The 10,514-nt window shown below is 41.1% G+C and overlaps 1 pseudogene; it reads left to right on the top strand.

Moving 5' to 3' along the window:
• The first annotated feature begins 935 nt into the window (after nt 1-935).
• Nucleotides 936-10,514, top strand: part of LOC129496938 (40S ribosomal protein S20-like) — an 82,730-nt pseudogene continuing 73,151 nt past the window's right edge.

The raw sequence follows: 10,514 nt of genomic DNA, 5'->3' as shown, positions 1-10,514 counted from the left end.
ACTAGAACAGTCTAAGCAAGCAAAATAATCCCCCCCCCTCCCCCCGGTGGACTCATAGAAGCTGTCCTGGGAAAATGTATTTCTATCTGTTTGTGGGGAGGCTGTGTGGATTTTTTTTTTCCTGACTACAGGTAGACAATATATACAAAAACAATGACCTCCTCCAATTTCAAAGCATAGCACCTGCCTACCAGAAAACTCACCGAAGACTCTCAAGAGAGGGGCAAACATTTAAAATGAAAACTTGGCTGGGCTTCAATTCTGTCCTGGCTGAGTTAGTTTGAAGTAAGAGGAGGAAACAAAGAACACTCCGACGGAGGAGGTCACGGAGTGTGACAAGGGGTCTGTAAGAGGGCATACTGTGCTGCCTAATGAGAGAAAACCAAGCCTTTTGTGCTGGGGCACGAGTCCAGGGAGTGATGGATGCTCTCTGTACGGAGGCTCAGACCTTTCTGTCCCACAGCCTGGCTGCTGCTGGACCCTGTGACATGACTGGCTTGGAGGAGCCTGGCCCTTTGTTTCAGTGGCTTCTGAGGCAGTGACATCAGATTTGATGGCTATTGGCGCCTTCAGAGAGGCAAGTTTTATGTTCTGATGTTTTTTTTATTAGAGCTTGCTAGAGCTAAGTAGAAAAGAGTGCTTTAATCCTCCCTGGGAATAAAAGAGCTAAAACTTTTAAATGAGAATAATAATATAACTACAATAAAATCACTTTAAAGTGCCCCCCCCCCCGACTTTCTCAGAAGGAAAAACATACCTGATGCAGTACCTCTATTAGGACAGGAAGAGAGTAAAACAGCATCGCAGCCCGAATCATCCTCGTTTTGTTTTCAAACAAATTGTTTAAGGCAACAATTCTTTTTCTTCCCACTCCCCCATAGAAGCCCAGCACCAGTGAAATTAAACCAATGGCTGCACTCTGCTAGTTTCTAAATATGTGCTTCAGTTCGGTGGGGGTAGTGGTGCCCGTGCTGGGGGTGGTGGTGGTGGTGGTGGTGGTGGTGGTAGTGGACATGGTGAAGGTGGAGTTCTATTCTAGAGCCTAGAAGGATCTGAAGTATTCAGTGTATCCTTCGTAAGATGGTACAGGGTCTTTTCTAAGGACCAGCTAACATTCACACCATGGACTGTTTGGATCGAGATGGTAACAAATCAGAATCTACAGAATGTGAATTAGAAATGGAAAGACTCTGAAAGGTCTTTCTTGTCCATCACATGTTGCTAGGTGAAGAAGCCCTTTAATTACCCTAGATAGATAAAAATCTCCACATATGGGACCTTACACCCTCCATTTAAATAACCAATATGCAGTATTAAACACTCTCCTAAAATGACTATCCAGCCCTAGCCAGGGATGGCTCGGTTTTGTTATACCCAGAGCACCTTCTTTCTTTTTTTCTTTCTTTTTTTTTCAACCTACTGAAATCTTACAGATATATGGATTAATTAAACCATTCATTTCTCCAACGGACATTGATATGTTAAGTGCCTTGAGTGGGCACAATACTAAATTGAGCACTGTAGGGAATACAAAAGAAGGAAGGGGATAGTCCTTGTCCTTGAGGAGTATATCACATTGAGTGGGCAAGAAAATGATTCATTAAGTGACTGGAGAACAATGCAGTGCAGTGCCATGGAAGTATGATACTGTAGGGGAGACGACACATGCTCTGGGAGGTAGGAAAGTCTCATGGAACGAGGCCAGTCTTGACTTGGCTTTTGGTAGAATGAAAGGAGTTTGGAAGGAACATCTTAACTTTCATGGAGACTATGTAAGAATTTAAGATTCCATTCCTTTCTTCCTCCAAGGCTGTTCCTATCCAGGCTACAGGGCCAATCCCATCTTCCTTATGACCCACAGTCTCCATTTTTCTCTACCATGGCTTCTGTTGTGCACCTTGACAGAGATTTGTGCTAGTTCCACAAATAGGACCCTATCCTAGGATGCTAATCAGTGGCTCTTGGGGGAACTGGCTCCATGGAAAAGTCTCTATGACTGGCCACCTTGCTTTTCCTTCCTCAGGTAGGCGGTACTAGATTGCTGTGTGCTTTTTTTCAACTAAGAGCTGGTAAGCTTAGATAGTCAGGGTTCTTGCATTGTTGAACATGTGCTCACTAATAACAGCATAACTTCTGGAGGGCAATATCAATAACTTCTTCAACCTTGTGGATTGTTTCTTTCAAGCCAATGTTTATGAACATTTTCTTTTCTTTTTCTTTTTTTTAAAGATTTTATTTATTCATGAGAGACACAGAGAGAGGAAAAGACACAGGCAGATGGAGAATCAGGCTCCCCGAAGGGAGCCCTATGTGGGACTCAGTCCCAGGACCCCAGGATCACGACCTGAGCCAAAGGCAGTCACTTAACCACTGAGCCACCCAGGTGCCCCTGAAAATTTTATTTTCAAAGCTGGTGTTGCTTCTTATATATCATGCTTCACACCAGCTTTATTTTTATTTATTTATTTTTTAAAGACTTTATTTATTCATGAGAACATAGAGGGAAAGAGAGAGAGAGAGAGAGAGAGAGAGAGAGGCAGAGAGAGAAGCAGGCTCCATGCAAGGAGCCCGACGTGGGACTCGATCCGGGGTCTCTAGGATCACACCCTGGGTGGAACGTGGTGCTAAACTGCTGAGCTACCTGGGCTGCCCATTCACACCAGCTTTAGATGCCACTTGCTCAGGGAGATCTTCCCCTTCAGATCTCTTCCTCTTCTCACTTGAACTTCACTCTTAATTTGCAGTTGTGTATTTACCTGCATGCCTACCAGGTTAGTGTTTGGCTCTCCCAGTAGAATGCAAGCCCCATGGGTCAGGAACCTAATTTGCTTTGTTCACTACTATATGCTCAGCCCCTAGCCTAGGCACAGAGATAAATGTTTGATAGTTGGGTGAATGAATTTAAAAATAAAAGCATGGGTAGAGATGCATGGTCTTGGGAATTAGCCAGGAACCCCCCTTCCCCTGCCTCCCTTGTCTGATATTAAGAGACCCTTGGGATTATTATCAGAGGCAGGGGGGTTTCCTGGCTACTGACTGGGAGACCACCCAAAGGATCTCCCAGAAAAGCAGTTGAGAGAGAATGCCTGCTGTCACAGTCTAGCAAAAAGACGTCTCTGTGTCCTCTGAATGAACTCGGTAGACCCTTGGAACTGTCATCCCAGCTGTTTTAGAGGGGCTGCCTTGTCTGTGATTATGTGCCAGATGCCTCTAGCATTGCCACAGGAATCCATTTTATTGCAATGTGGATTTTCCATTAGGGTTGGGAGAATCAACTCAGAAAATCTGATTTGGTTATGGTATATTTCCAGTTGGGAAAGAAATTTCCCTTTATGTGTTCAGTTTCTCATTGACTTTTGACCTGGGGATTCCAGCTACACATTCTGGATATTAAAACAATAGCAATAACAACAGCTAACTTTTCTAGAGACAGGCACTGTTCCAGGTGCCTATATGTAGGTATCATTTCATTTAACCTTTGTAGCCGCCTATCGAGTAGGTATTGTGGTGTGTGTGGACCCATTTGGTAGACGAAGCATTGAGGGATGTATCAGAACAAACAACTAAGAGAGGTTTAGTCCTCTACCTTGCATTCCCTATATTGCCTCCTAACACAGGTTGATATTTACTTGAATGCTAATCAGTTAGCAGACTCATGTATCATCTGTATAGTTCTTAGCTGTTTTCTTTTTTAGTGTTACAACAACCCTGTGAGGTGAATATCATTACTATGCCCACATTGCTGGTGATGGTGCTGATGCTCAGAGAGGTTAGGGAATTTACTCAGGATCACACAGCAAGGGCACCTGGGTGGCTCAGTTGGTTAAGCGTCCAACTCTTGATTTTGGTTCAGGTCTTGATCTCATGGGTTGTGAATTGAGCCCTGCATCAGGCTCTGTGCTCACCAGGGAGTCCCTTGAGGATTCTTTCCCCCAGCCCCTCCCCCTGAGCTCTCTCTCTCTCTCTCTAAAATAAATAAATAAATCTTAAAAAAGATCATACAGTAAGTTATTGGTATAGTAAGACCCAAGCTTTGATCAGCTCACTCTAGAGGCCATGTTTCCCACCAAAGCACATTACTCCCACACACTCCTAGAGATGCCCTGTGTGGTCCATTCAGTGTGGTGTCAACGGGGGGGGGGGGGGGGGCTCTAGTTAATCGTCTGCCATGTAGATGATCCATCAGAACTGCAGTAGAAAGCTGGCAAGATTTTCCATCATTATGCCACAGCCTTTTCCTACCTGTACATTGGAGAGGAGAAGCATTCTTTCTTTTGGCAACCTTGCATCTTAAAATTGACCTGTTTGTCCCCCACCCCCACTGGAAACCCTCACGTTTTGTGATACTAGCACACTTAGGGTGAAGGAGCTGCTTCACGGTTGCTGCTTTCTAATTGAATTGATTCTATCACTGCATAGGGAGAAGGGGAACTGAGGCAGGTAGCCCCTCAGTTTATTTCAGCCAAAACTTGATCTATGTAAGAAAGAAAAATAAGTGAATTTAAATGACCCACATTAGTTGTCTGTAATACATTGATCATATATTTGTTCAGGGGAAATACAAACTTTAGTGAAGGTACCCAAATGAATTTGTGTCTCTTGGCTTTGATTCACTCTGTCCAGCTCCTGTGCCAGCTCAAGGGGTGAACCCGGGCCCCCTACCCTGCATCCCTCCACACGTTTGCATTCTATCTTCCTCTATCTCTTTTTTTTAAAAAAAGATTTTATTTATTTATTTATTTGAGCTACCTCTATGACCCAGCAGTTGCACTACTAGGTATTTATCCCAAAGATACAGATGTAGTGAAACAAAGGGCACCTGCACCCCAAAGTTCATAGCAGCAATGTCCACAATAGTCAAACTGTGGAAGGAGCTGAGACATCCATCGATAGATGAATGAATAAGGAGGATGTGATATATATATAATACACATATATAAAATGGAATAGTATGCAGCCCTCAGAAAGGATGAACACCATTTACATTGACATGGATGGAACTAGAGGGTATTATACTGAGTGAATAAGTCAATCGGAGAAAATAATTATCATATGGTTTCACTCCTATGCAGAATATAAGAAATAGTGTAGAGGACCATAGATGAAGGGAGGGGAAACTGAGTGGAGAAAAATCAGAGAGGGAGACAAACCATGAGAAACTCTTAACTCTGGGAAACAAACTGAGGGTTGCTGAAGGGGAGGTGGGTGGGTGGGGATGGGGTAACTGGGTGATGGGCATTAAGGAGGGCACATAATGTGATGAGCACTGGGTGTGATATTCTGAAACTAGAGATGTACTATATGTTGGCTAATTGAATTTAAGTAAAAAAGAAAAGTGAAACCACCTTTTTGTACCAAAAAAACCCCACAAACAAACCAACAAATAGAAAAATAAATTAAAAAATTAAAAGCAAAAAAAAGAGATTTTATTTGTTTGAGAGAGAGACAGCGAGTGAGCACAAGCAAGGGGAGCAGCAAAGGGAGCAGCAGAAGCAGGCTACCCCTGAGCGGTGAGCCCAGCATGGGACTGGATCCCAGGACCCCAGGATCATGACCTGAGCTGAAGGCAGATGCTTAACCGACTGAACCACCCTGGTGCCCTCTAGTTTCCTCTCTTGGAGATGCTTTGGCTCTTCTCTTCATCTGGTTCTGTGAGGATGAGCTTAAGGTTGGTCTGGCCTCTTCAAACTTTAAATTATAAGTGCTCTTGTCAGTGTCTGGGTCTTGACTTTCTCCTGCAGACTTTTATTTGATTAACCCCTTTGACTCTTGCCATTTCCTGTTGCCTTCAGGTGGAATTTTCTGCCCTAATCTCAACTCCTATGACTTCAATTTCAGCCCTTTGGCCATCAAGGCCAATCCTGAGACCCAGCTAGTTTTAGCAGCTGTCTTATCACACCTAAAATCAGCAATACAACTCAGCCCAGTCCTTAATAATAGGATATTTTTGTCTCTCATCCTGAGAGCAGAAGTCTTTCAGTCAATTTTCATCCAGAAAAATGCTTTGACAGTTCATTTACTGGAAAGAATTTAAATATGTAAACATCTGAATGGAATGGGTAGCCCTGAAACAGGTTTGAATATATACACTTTATCATACTTAAAATATCAATGGAAATGGGGACAGGTACTAGGAAAATTGTCAGTTGAAGGGTAATAAAACTCTTAAGTTATATCCTTATCTTACAAAATAGACCAAAATATATTTTAGGCTGATTACATATAAAATAATTTGAAGACAAACAACATAGGTATTTAATTTTGAGTGAAAAGTACTTCAAAATATAAAAGCATCTGATGATACCACAAAGGAAAATACAAATAAATTTGTATATATATAATATGAAAGTTCTGCACAGTAAGCAGTCATAAGCAACTTAGAAAATGTACTTGCAATAGTTGACAATGTGTGTGTACAAGATATGCATATATATGTGTACAGAAAAGATATAAACAGGTAATTAATAAAATCTTAAAAATGGTCAGTGAATTCTTGCAATATCAGTCTGAACTTACTAGATTCAAAGAAATAAAAACTAAATAGCATGGCTAAGTAAGTAGTAGATAGTAAGGTACATTAAAAAAAAAAAACCAAGAAACTGAAGGCTTGTGATACTGCAGAGAAATGAGAATTTCCTCCAGTATTTAAGTATGTTAAATTGGCAAAAACTTTTTAGGAAGCAATTTTTCAAGACATAAAAGAAAACATTTTGATCCAATAGTCTCACTCCTAATCTGGTCTAAGGAAAGTGGTCAAATAGTTATGTAAAAAGATGTCTCTTACAGCCTTATGTATAACACAAATTCAAAATACTTCCTAAATGTCCAATATTGGGGAAATAGTCAAATAACATTTCTTTAGAAATATCATATAATGTCTTAAACCATTTTGAAAGATAGTAAGCACCCAAAATGCTTCTAACATGATATCAAGTTAGGAGGGTAGGCAGCTATTTACATTATGATGAAAATGCTGTAAAAGATGCATAAATACATGAAAACATTAACATCCATTGATGTAAAAGATTAGAGGGCAATCTGTTGAAATAGCAAATGTGGTTATCTTTAATTGTTATTACTATGGATAATTTTAATTGTAATCTTTAGGTTTTTGTTATTTTCTTGTAAAATTTTGGTAGCAAACGTGCTCCTATTATAATTAGGAAAAGTAATGAACATTATTAAAATGTGCATACTTGAATTACCTGAAAAAATTTTTTTAAGATTTTATTTATTTATTCATGAGAGAAGACACAGAGAGAGAGAGAGGCAGAGACACAGGCAGAGGGAGAAGCAGGCTCCATGCAGGGAGCCGATCCTGGGACTCCAGGATCACAACCTGGGCCGAAGCTGGCGCTAAACCACTGAGCCACCAAGGCTGTCCCCACCTACCCCCCCCCGCAAATTTTTTTTGAGTGTCTGTTAAACATCAAGGGAGAGAGGTAGAGAGGAGGGTGTCTTCCTTCTTTCACTTGTAGTATTTGGGCTGGGGTAGGTTGAGAAACAAAAGATCCATATCTCCAGGGCAGTCAGCAGGGAGTCCAGGTGAGTAGCACACATCAGACCAGGACAGAGAAAATAGAGACAAATTAAAAGAAGGGATTGTGGTTAGCATTACACCAGAAGAAAGTTCTACTGAGATGTGTTCCTCTATGAGAAATCTCTCGATCCACGCATTTCTGATCTCATGACAGCTATCCCAGATGGAAACCAAATATTCTGCTTTCTCAATTCTAGTTTTTCTAAGAAAACACCTGTATTGTAATTGTCCTACTGGCAGTGTCTTACACTAACCTGTAAGATCTGATGGGGTGGGAACCTGCTGTGTCTGGTAGGTAATCATGCTCAGTGGCATTTGCTGAATAAATGCACGAATGCACGTGCTTGGAAACGAAGCTGGAGAAAAGAAGGCAGGCTTTCTAGCAGCTTCACACTGTTACATTTTGCTTCTGGTTCTATGTTTTACTTGACTATATATATTATTTCTCTTTTTCTCTTAGAGTTTACCCATAGCTGACTTGGCCTGATGGCCATTCAGTCTCAATTGTGCTGAAAATTTGAATTGATGAGAATCTAAAGAGGGAAGAAAAGAAAGATGAGAGATGATTGAGTGTATTGGTCAAGAGTGTGGGCTCAGGCCTTATATCGACTGAGTGTGAAATTTGGCATTGCCCTGTACTAGCTGTGTGATTTTGGGCAGGTCACTTGACTTCTCTGTGCTTTAGTTTCCTCATCTGTAAAACGATGATAACAATAGGATGTACCTCATTGGGGCTGTTGTAAGGATTAAGTGAGCTGTTAGGCCTAAAACGCTTAGCACATTGCCTGGCACTGCCTAAGTGTTATATAAGTAGTAGCTATTATTTTTATTATTATTTCCCTAAAAAAAAGGAGCAGACATCTTTGGTTAACCATAGCTATTGAAATGGATTTTTAGTTTCTAGAAGCCTCCCAATGTTTTCCATTCAAACCATGCATAGATAATGAACTTGATGTCTTCATAAAGCTTCATATTTTGTAGCAACTATTTTAAGCTTCCTCATTTACTGTCTCATTTCATTAGTTAATAATTGTCATGACAAAGTAATAAAATGGGCCCCTTACAAGCACTTCTGCTACTGCAGGTGCCAAATGCCAGTTACCACCAAACTTTATGCCAAAGCCTGTAGCTTTTTTACTCACTTAACATTTATGCTTAATTTCTTTTTCTGGTCTTAAAGCTCTTTGAGTGCCACATCTTTTTTTCTTACACCTTCTACCTAGATTGCTCTTCATGAATGTTTTATTGACATGGAAATATTTATCAAACAAATAATTAGATCTTTTCTCCTTTTGTTATAAACACAGGGAACACTGAGAAGTGATGTTCTTTTTTTTTTTTAAGATTTATTTGAGAGAGAGAGAACATGTGCAGGTGGGGGGAGGGGCAGAGAGAGCAAGAATCTTAAGCAGGCTCCACACTAAGCGTGGATGTGCCACTAGATCCCAGGACCCTGAGATCATGACCTGAGCCAAAATCAAGAGTTGGAGGCTTGGGATGCCTGGGTGGCTCAGTGATTGAGGGTCTGCCTTTGGCTCAGGTCGTGATCCCGGGGTCCTGGGATCGAGTCCCATACTGTGCTCCCCACGGGGAGCCTGCTTCTCCCTCTGCCTGTGTCTCTGCCTCTCTCTCTGTATCTCTCATGAATAAATAAATAAAATATTAAAAAATAAAAGATTTGGAGGCTTAAATAACTGAGCCTCTCAAGCGCCCACTGAGGAGTGACATTCTTACCTCTTAGTACAGGTGTCTCTGACACATTGCTAGAGTCCATCTTGCAATTTCATCTGGGAACTTCCAGTCCTTCTTTCCTACCCTGAAACAATGATTTCCACAACGAAGGAGGAATCCACTGGAAGGTGGGTTGGTGGTGCCCCAGTCACCTGGCACACCTCCATCAGTAGACATGACTGCTGATATTTCCCCCATGGGTTTGAATACCTAACTGCACACATAGTGACACACTGGACTACATTATTCATCTTTTGTGTACACTGAATGATGTGTTCAGTTTTAAAAAGCATGATTGTTATTTTATAATAATAACACCCTTATGTTTTATATTGCTGAGCAGTTTATGGAGCAACCTAGACACTATCTCACTTAATCTGTACAATAAGCTCCTACTTTTATTGCTATTTTATGTGTGGAAATCTGAAGATTGGGAAGAGAAAGGCTTAGCTAGTATGTGCGTGTGCTTTATACACACAATCTCCCATTCAAGCTCTAGCAGCCCTTGAATTAAGCAGTGATACCTGTATTTTACTAACACACATCTAACACACTAAACACATTAATACAGTGATACCTGTATTTTACTAACACACATCTAAGGTTCACAGATGCTAATGGGCTTATGATACAATTGATAAACTCTAGTTTGGTAACAAAACCTATGGTCTTTCTATTAAACCAGCAGTTGATTGAACCATACTGGAACCATCATTTAGTAGAGTCTACTTCTTAGGACTGAAATTACTGTCCCCCCCCCCCAACTTTATGCGGTATAATTGGCAAATAAAAATTGTATATATTTAAGGTGTAAAGCTTGATGCTTTGCTATATGTATACATTATGAAAGATTTCTACAGTCAAGCTAATTAATATAACTACCACCTCACAAACAATACTGTGTGTGTGTGTGTGTGTGTGTGTGTGTGTTAAGAGCACTTTGGTCTATGGTCTACTCTCTTAGAAATTTCAAGTATACAACACAGTATCATTAACTATAATCACCATGTTGTACACTAGATACTCAGAACTCATTCCTCTTATAACTGGAAACTTGTATCAGGCTGACATCTCCCCATGTCCCCCATTTCCCTGTCCTGGCAACCACCCCTCTTCTCTCTGCTTCTGAGTTCATGAAGTCACTGTTGGTTCACCTCTAGTGGCATTGAGGTCTGGAAGTGCACATGATTCTAGAGGACATTGGAGGACAGCCTCCGCCCCCGCCCCCATCCTTCTCCACAGA

The sequence above is a fragment of the Nyctereutes procyonoides genome, unplaced genomic scaffold (genome assembly GCF_905146905.1).
Source record: "Nyctereutes procyonoides isolate TBG_1078 unplaced genomic scaffold, NYPRO_anot_genome, whole genome shotgun sequence".
NCBI classification, from domain to species: domain Eukaryota; kingdom Metazoa; phylum Chordata; class Mammalia; order Carnivora; family Canidae; genus Nyctereutes; species Nyctereutes procyonoides.
This window is presented reverse-complemented; position numbering and strand designations above follow the sequence as displayed.